The following is a 9,604-nucleotide window of genomic DNA, read 5'->3' on the forward strand; positions in this document are numbered from 1 at the left end:
TAGACATACCCTATGAGAACCTTTCCCAGACCTGAGGTAGACCTCTGTGTACTCTAAAGCTTGTCTCTCTCTCACCCACAGAAGTTGGTCCAATAAAAATATATTACCTCACCTGCCTTGTGTCTCTAATATCCTGGGACCAATAGCTACTACAACACTGCATACAACACTGAATAACACAGGTCCAAGAACTTCACCCAGTGACTCCTGAACTGAGCTCTGTCACTTGTGATTAAAACACTAGAGCATAACTTTTAGAAAGGAGTTCCAAATTTAACATCTCCAAGTGATGAAGAATCTACCACATCCCTTGATAAACTATTCCAGTGACTGATTACCCTCACTTCAAAACGTTTGCATTATTTTCAGTTTGAATGTTAGTAGCTTCAGTTTCCAACAACTGGATCTTGTTATGCCTTTGTCTATTACACTAAAGATCACTTCTCCACATATTGTACTCAAAGACTGATCAAGTAACTTCTACAAGTTAAGATATTGAATCCCTTCAGTCTTTCTCACTGTACAGGTTTTCCAGACCTCAAAGCACAGCTTTGTCTTTTCTGGGAATCCTTTCCCATTTTTCTAGATCCTTCTAAAGTGTAGACACCAAGAATGGGACACAGTATTTCAGTATTGGTCTTTCTGATGCCATATACTGAGCCAATACCATTATCCCACCCCCACTCAATATTTCCTTGCTTATTCAACCAAAGATCACATTAGCTCTTTGAGCCACAGCCTCACACTGGGAGCTCATGAACATTTAGTTATCTACAATGACTTCTAAGTCCTTTTCAGAGTCACTGCCTTTCCAGATACAATCCCCCATTCTGTAAGTACATTATTTTTTTCCTATAAAATAAATAAAAACTTTGCATTAGGTTGCAACAAAATGCATGTTTTTTCGCAGTGCCCATTTTCCCAAACTGCTCTGTGTCAGTGGTCTGCCATCATCAATATTCACCACTCCTCTGATCTATATCATCTGCAGATTTATCAGCCATTATTTTATATTTTCTTAAAAATCATTGATAAAAATATTGACTAGATTTGAGCTGAGAAACAATCCCTGTGGAATCCCACTAGAAATACCACCTCTTCTTGAGGATCCCTATTAACAATTGTGTTTTGAAATTCATCAGTAAACCAGTTCTCAGTCCATTGTTATTTAAGCCAGATGAGAAACTGGTTCTGGGATCTTTGTGTGAGCAGTGGGACATAAAAAGCATGTTTCCAGGAGATTTATCCATGATTGTGTAGCAAAGTTCCCACAGAAGATAATGGACCAAGCCAGTATCAGGCTGTCAGACCAGAATGAAGTGACCTTAGGCAATAATTAAAGAAATCAATAATGTCATCTTGACCCTGGAACATTTCATACTTCTCCTTTGCATTCATTCAGCTTCTATTTTGAGCGGGTTTCCTCCCACAAGGAGAGATAGAGTCTCTCAAAGTATGCAATTATTAGGGAGGAAAAAATCCTAATAAATCACTCAAAGAAAACTTTTTAAAAAAACACACAAATACTAAACTTTACTTGGTAGAACGAAAATAAGTCTAGCACTGACCCAGTTTGCTTAACTCAGCTGGAGGCCCTCACAGTTCGTTGGTTGTCTTCTTCTTCAGCAGTCACCTCTTCACAGAAGACAACATGCTAAATTTCTTGAACAAAGATTTAGGAAATCATTATAAATACCTAAACTGCTTAGCTTTATTGTAATGGCAAATCCATTACTGGAAAAAAAAATGTCCTTAGGCTTCCCTTCCTCACCCCACTAGAATGGTTATTGGTACTACCTAGGGTCTGGAACAAAGGAGAAAGTCTTCATAGTATTAATCCTTTTCAAATAGCCCTACACATGCTGGCATAATCTGGGTCATGTTCTTTAGCTGGCCTAAAGGGCAGCCCAATATATCAAAGAAATACCTTCCCAGAAATCATTGGTCCAGTGACATCTGGTATGTTAGTCTTTCTCTATATTACGGGCTAGATTGTGCCCTCAGAGATGCATATGGGACATGCTGCACCTGGAATCTCTGAGAGGAAGTCTGTCTGACTCAGCCAGATTTCCTATTGGTAGGGCAGTTAACCGACCCCCTGGAATGGTTGAGAAAGATTGGTTAACTAAATTATATCCCACTGTGTGTAGTATAACCTGTTACCTCATCTAGATTTCTTGCAGTTCTTTGGGTCTGTGTTCTTTTGTTAAAATACAGACTGGAGAATTATGAATGTATAAATCTTAATTAGCCAAAATAGCTTTGAAAGCAAATGAGAAATTACGGGAAAAAAATTAAGCTGGTTAGATGATAGTGTTCACAATGTCCAAATTGAATTCAACACAGGATGTTACAATTTTCAAGAGACAAGAAATCAGTTCAATTAATTGTAGGTTTCATTACAGTCTTTTCCCAAAGGCCAACTTTTATCTTACCCTAGCCTAGGCAGATGATTTCAGCATCAACACAGAAGTATTGATCCTAAACATAGATACTTGTTTACTTCCAATCAAGCTTATCTGCCAATGGAGTGATGTCACTGCCCATGTCACTTCAACCAGAACAGTTCCAAAGTAGGATTTAGATATTTGGGACAAGTTCCTTAATTATCAATCTATTTCACCAGTGCTATAAACTCTTATGCCACTCTAAGCAAAGGTTCAAATAGTGGTAAAATCTGTAGCTTACTAGTCAATTCAAAACTTCTTCCTCTTTTTGTCTAAGAAGCTGTCAATTCTCTTGACCACACAATCTGTGATTTTTAAATTTTTTTAAACTGAATTATTAGAAAACTCAGGATTTCTCACAGCTAACTTGTGCTGTAGTGTAGCACAGGGTCCTATTACAAACAATATTAGGCTTGGTTAGTGCAAGGAGTTTCTCCAGCCTTAATGTTCTCAATTCTTATTGATTTAGCATAACTTCTAGACAACTGAGACTAAACTTATTGGTGAAATACAAGTACATATGGTGCATTATAGTTATTCAGAGGCTTTTAACTCACGTAAGTACTTTCTGAGAAGCATTTAACTTAACATAACCAAGTTGACACATGAGTAAACAATACAAGTCCTTTTGCTACTTATAAACTGGAGCTGGCAGGAAGATTGGTTCTCCAGTTCAGTTGCAAAACTGTAATTACTAGTTTCTCGAGATAGATAAAGAATTAATTCAGGTGATTAGCTCAAGGTATTATGATAGCTGAATTCCTCCTCTCTTTCAATGTTTTGCAGCAGTCTCCCAACACAGGACTTTAAAAGACAGAATTAACTGAGTGCTTGTCAGTGACAAGACCTTAGTTGTTTCCAAGGAGGAGGTGAGCTCACTCATCCACACGTTTCAGCTTCAACAAGCAATATGCAGAACACAGGACATTTTAGACATTTTCTACAGGGCTGCATTGCCTCGTTCTTTTCCTTGGCAAAGCTGATGTCTGCCTATTGGAAAGTGACCAGTGCTTCTGGTAAAAATGTGAAATGTCCAACCAGAATGCAAGTTGTGTCCCTTCTCATGACTCAGTGAAAAAACAGAGTGTCTCGTTATGGCTTCTTGCAACTTTGTTTGGAAGATTCCCATATCTTTGTGCAAACTTTTTGTGCCATGCCAATTTTTATAAGACACGTTGGGCCATATGTTGAACTTCTTTTGCCTTAGCCCTCATTAGTAACCTACTTCCACAAATTACTTTGTGTGGGCTGCTATGTGGTGTGTTCCCTTGGACAACCTTGCACAATTCCATGTTCTTTCCATCAGCAATGTAAGCTTTCTGTAGGAACATCAATTTTGAAGTTAGAGGTTTTTTGTAAAGTGTCTTCACCCTCCTGGATGGTTCTGTCTTTGTTTAGTAATTTATCATGCAGCACTATCATGTCATTTGAATTATTCACTTGGTCAGTCTCCAATAACATAACAATTAATAAAAAGAAATGGAGTACTTGTGGCACCTTAGAGACTAACCAATTTATTTGAGCATAAGCTTTCGTGAGCTACAGCTCACTTCATCGGATGCATTCAGTGGAAAATACAGTGAGGAGATTTATATACACACATAACATGAAAAAATGGGTGTTTATCATGCACACTGTAAGGAGAGTGATCACTTAAGATGAGCTAGTACCAGCAGGAGCGTGGGGGGGGGGAGAAAACCCTTTGTAGTGATAATCAAGCTGGGCCATTTCCAGCAGTTAACAAGAACGTCTGAGGAACAATGGCAGGGGGGTGGAATAAACAAGGGGAAATTGTTTTACTTTGTGTAATAACTCAACCACTCCCAGTCTCTATTCAAGCCTAGGTTAATTGTATCCAGTTTGCAAATTAATTCCAATTCAGCAGTCTCTCATTGGAGTCTGTTTCTGAAGGCTTTTTGTTGAAGAATAGCCACTTTTAGGTCAGAAATTGAGTGACCAGAGAGATTGAAGTGTTCTCCGACTGGTTTATGAATGTTATAATTCTTGATGTCTGATTTGTGTCCATTTATTCTTTTACGTAGAGACTGTCCAGTTTGGCCAAGGTACATGGCAGAGAGGCATTGCTGGCATATGATGGCATATATCACATTGGTAGATGTTCAGGTGAACGAGCCTCTGATAGTGTGGCTGATGTAATTAGGTCCTATGATGGTGTCCCCTGAATAGATATGTGGACACAGCTGGCAACGGGCTTTGTTGAAAGGATAGGTTCCTGGGTTAGTGGTTCTGTTGTGTGGTATGTGGTTGCTGGTGAGTATTTGCTTCAGGTTGGGGGGCTGTCTGTAGGCAAGGATTGGCCTGTCTCCCAAGATTTGTGAGAGCGATGGGTTGTCCTTCAGGATAGGTTGTAGATCCTTGATGATGCGTTGGAGAGGTTTTAGTTGGGGGCTGAAGGTGATGGCTAGTGGCGTTCTGTTATTTTCTTTGTTGGGCCTGTCCTATAGTAGGTGACTTCTGGGTACTCTTCTGGCTCTGTCAATCTGTTTCTTCACTTCAGCAGGTGGATATTGTAGTTGTAAGAACACTTCATAGAGATCTTGTAGGCGTTTGTCTCTGTCTGAGGGGTTGGAGCAAATGCGGTTGTATCATAGAGCTTGGCTGTAGACAGTGGATCGTGTGGTGTGGTCTGGGTGCTAATAAGCGATGGTCACATAAACACCACTCTATACCGGAAACCTACTGACCGCTATTCCTACCTACATGCCTCCAGCTTTCACCCAGACCACACCACACGAAAGCTTATGCTCAAATAAATTGGATAGTCTCTAAGGTGCCACAAGGCCTCCTTTTCTTTTTGCGAATACAGACTAACACGGCTGCTACTCTGAAACATAACAATTAATGAAATCATACAAAAAGAGCAATGCAAACTTCTGCACCAGTATTTGATTATTCCCTATACTTCAGTGATAGTCTGTAGGATTGCTGCATATATGGAACTTTCTCTCTGTGCAACTGCCAATCATGCAGTCAATCAGGTCTTACAATCATTTAGGCCTTAAAACATTTTGACTCACCTTAAAGATTTAACTTCACATTGGTTTCTCAACATACCATTTAAATTTATCAGCTTCTTTGATACAAAATAAACACCTTGCTAGATATACTTATGTTAAAGATTAGTTATATATCTTACTAATCAATTTCTATTTTAAAATAGACAACACGGTCTGAACTATTTGCAATACATTGTAATCAAGTTGCCTAGGCGATGAAGCTTCTTCAAACTGAAGGGGTCTGCTAGAGAATGCCTTTAAAAATAAAATAAAATACCTAGCTCTTATATATCACTTTAGATAGCTTTAATTTTATGATATTGTAATTAACACATTTTAAATGTATCTATCTATATTATGCCTTATGAAACTGCATCAACTAGCATAGCTTGAGATCTTATATCTCTATTACAAAGTTTAAAGCATATAAAATAGAAGAAAAAGATAAAAGAGGAAGTTACTTCACAATTTAGCAAGAGATTGTGGTTACCTAGGCAGTTAGCTGTTGTGATTACTCAAGCTGAGTTAAACACAGAAAGAGCATCTCCTGTTTTTTTAACGGTTTAGGGTTAAATTATGCCAAGATATTAATCTGGGTGGGTGGGTGTCTCTAGCATTACTACTGTTAATAAGTTCTATATTTCCTGCATAGTCACTATACAAGAGTGCAGCTTGCTTCTCCTCTGTGCCTTATAAGCTAGTTTGGAATGGCCTTATACCCACCCTGTCCCCTTTCTGGCAACTAGCATCTTCTGAGGCACCAGAAGGGAGCAGGGTCTATGCTCCCTAGCAAGATCTGAGTGCTTGTATGTCCCCTATTGCCAGAGCATCTGAGCAGCTCACAAGGGTCAATGTATTAATCCTCACAACATCATTATTTCCCTTCAACCGACGGGGATCTAATCCAATGTCCACTGAAGTTAGAACTCTTCCATTGACTTCAATGGGAGGTGGACCAGGCAGGCTCTGGGTATGTCTACACTGCAATTAAACACTCACAGGATGTTTAATTGCAGTGTAGATGTTCAGGCTCACAGACCCCCAGGAGGAAGGGTGCCAGACGCCATGCGCTACTCCAAGCCTGAATTGTCTACACTGCAATGAAACAGCCCTATGAGCCCAAGTCAGCTGACATAGGCCAGCCATGGGTGTTTAACTGCATGGTAGACGTACCCTAAGAGAAAATGTAGCAAAACTCCCATTAACTTTAATGGCACGAAGATGACACCCCTAGTACTTCGATTCTAATCAGATTCTGGTGATTATGATTTATGGGTAGGATGGGGAAGGAAGCACTTCATTATAGACCCAGTCCAAAATACATAAAGCTCAATTTACAACCCACATTTAGCAATGATCAGTAGGAATTGATGACAGTGTTTGGTATCCAATGCCTCGCCCCTTTACTTATCCCTATTCAAGATAAGCTAATTACCGTGCCAAATTGTTTTCTGTACCTCAGTCCCAGACATCATGTGTATTGGTCTTTGGGTTCTTCCTCCTTCTTTCATCCCCGGGTAATGAATTATAAAGTGCTGTGGGGAAAAAATGTTCTGTACACCAAAGGGATGTGCCTGTATATACAAGTACGGATTTTGTAAAGGAATGTTTGTGAGCATATTGTTCTTTATACAGGCCCTTGCTTTCTGGCTTATGGAAATATAGTTTTACATAAATGCACTGCTGTTGGCATTGCAGATTATCTGAATGTCGGGTTCACATCTATCATACTGTGGCTTGTGTATTTTCATATTCAATAGGGGCCTCGTTAGACGTGTGAAAGTGTTCCTCCCCACACAGAAAGGATTGTGTGCTACCTGGGTGTAGGTCTGAGCTAATATTAGATCATTCCTGCTCCCCACCTGGTATCCTGGGAGAATGTGCTGTGCCTGAAGGAAAATTGCCGGTCTCTTCAGAGAGCTAGTGCAGCTCAAGTGACTCAGAAATCAGGAGCCTCTGTGCTCCTACTTCAGAGCATGAAAGGAAATGTGAGGCCTCTTAGATGAACGAACTTCAAAAGGTTCAGATAAGCATCCAAAAATAAATATGCACATTGCTCATGCAAAGCTCATCTGAACTATTCAGAACTCTTAGAGAGGGTTTGAGTGGCAGAATTTTTGACATAACCCCATAGATCGAGGTCTTCTCACAAAGCATCCTCACCTACAGAGTACAGGCTCACTTCTTGCCTGGCATTGTCCTCTGATGCAGTGGTTCCCTAACTTTAACAACCTGTGAACTCCTTTCAATAAAATGTCAAGTCTCGTGAACCCCCTCCTAAAAATGAATATTTCCGGGGATTTTCTCCTTTACCTGCGTATAAATTATAAAAGCAGTGATCTTGGAAACATAACATTTGTTTGTACGGCATGCTTATTACACATTATTTATTATTATTATTTATGATTACAGTATTTTTATTACATTATGAAAACGGCAACACTCTTCCAAGATTTCACTTTCGTAGCTTGTATCACTTTGAATAAGCTGTTATAAGACAAGGCTCCTATGTTTTATCAAGGAGTATCAGATGTGAAACAGCATGAAGATATTTAGAATCATAGAATCATAGAATATCAGGGTTGAAAGGGACCCCAGAAGGTCATCTAGTCCAACCCCCTGCTCGAAGCAGGACCAATTCCCAGTTAAATCATCCCAGCCAGCGCTTTGTCAAGCCTGACCTTAAAAACCTCTAAGGAAGGAGATTCTACCACCTCCCTAGGTAATGCATTCCAGTGTTTCACCACCCTCTTAGTGAAAAAGTTTTTCCTAATATCCAATCTAAACCTCCCCCACTGCAACTTGAGACCATTACTCCTCGTTCTGTCATCTGCTACCATTGAGAACAGTCTAGAGCCATCCTCTTTGGAACCCCCTTTCAGGTAGTTGAAAGCAGCTATCAAATCCCCCTCATTCTTCTCTTCTGCAGGCTAAACAATCCCAGCTCCCTCAGCCTCTCCTCATAAGTCATGTGTTCCAGACCCCTAATCATTTTTGTTGCCCTTAAGAAGCCAACTGCTACACAAGCTTTCAGGTCTTGAGCAGTCCAGGCAAACAACGCACATGACAACAAAGCTTAAACCTGTTCTTCATAATAATTTTAAAAACAATACTAGCTGCCTATTTAATTTTAAAAACGGCAAAAAATATCCACCTCCCTTTCCATTTCTTATAAGGAGTCTTGAAGTTTAAATCTCCTCAGTGTGATAGATACGCTTGCTTTGATCTGCTTAGCTCTTGGAAGTCCAGGGGCTCCGGGCTGCTGGCCCTGTGCTGCCCGGGGTCCCTAGGGACAGCTCTGTCCGTCATTAGGGATTTTTTTCCCGAGAACCCCCTGTAACATTTCGCAAACCCCTAGGGGTTCACGAACCCCAGTTTGGGAACCACTGCTCTGATGGGAAGAAGGAGGAAAGGCCCAATGACCTATTCCTCATAATACTCTAGGATTTATCTGACCCATGTCCTGTCCTAACCCTGTAGAAGATACTTAGACCCCTTCCATTTACTTCTTCCATTTGCTTGTAGGGAGGAGGGCTGGCAGCCTGGGCACTTTCTGGGGAGAGTGTGACTGGCTCAGCCCCTTGCTCCATTCATCAGAATTCTAAATGCTACTCCAGGTCTTGTTGCTGTTTCTTATGGACCCTTAATGCCTCAGAGGTGTGAGATGCCCTAAGGTGTTCTGCAATAATCAGTGATAAAGTAGAAAAGTTTTTCATGCTGTGGAAGGGAATTTAGAGTCCTGCTCCATGGGGAAAGGTGCAAACCAAACACACTTGCACCTATGTACTGGACATTTTCCAAACACAATCCGTGTTTCTCTTACTCTCTGTTTATACAGCATCTAGCACAATGGGGCCCCAGTCTCACCTCTGGAAGCTAGCATAATAAAGATATTTTAACATAGGAAACAGTTCCAGGAAAACGCTAAGTGGGCTTAGCACAGAGTTTTCCTTAGCAAGGAGGCTATTGTGTTAGAGAGGGGTGAGCTGGCCCAGTAATTTCCCCCCCTTAATATTTATTCCATTATTTTACTAGGGCTGGAAATGAGACTTACAAAGCAGTCATTGCCACTATAACCCTTCTTTCTTTTTTGTGAGGATCAATGCTACATCACCTCCCCCTTTAGCAGAAGTGTCTACA

The sequence above is a fragment of the Lepidochelys olivacea genome (genome assembly GCF_965140295.1).
Source record: "Lepidochelys olivacea isolate rLepOli2 genome assembly, chromosome: 3".
Taxonomy (NCBI): domain Eukaryota; kingdom Metazoa; phylum Chordata; order Testudines; family Cheloniidae; genus Lepidochelys; species Lepidochelys olivacea.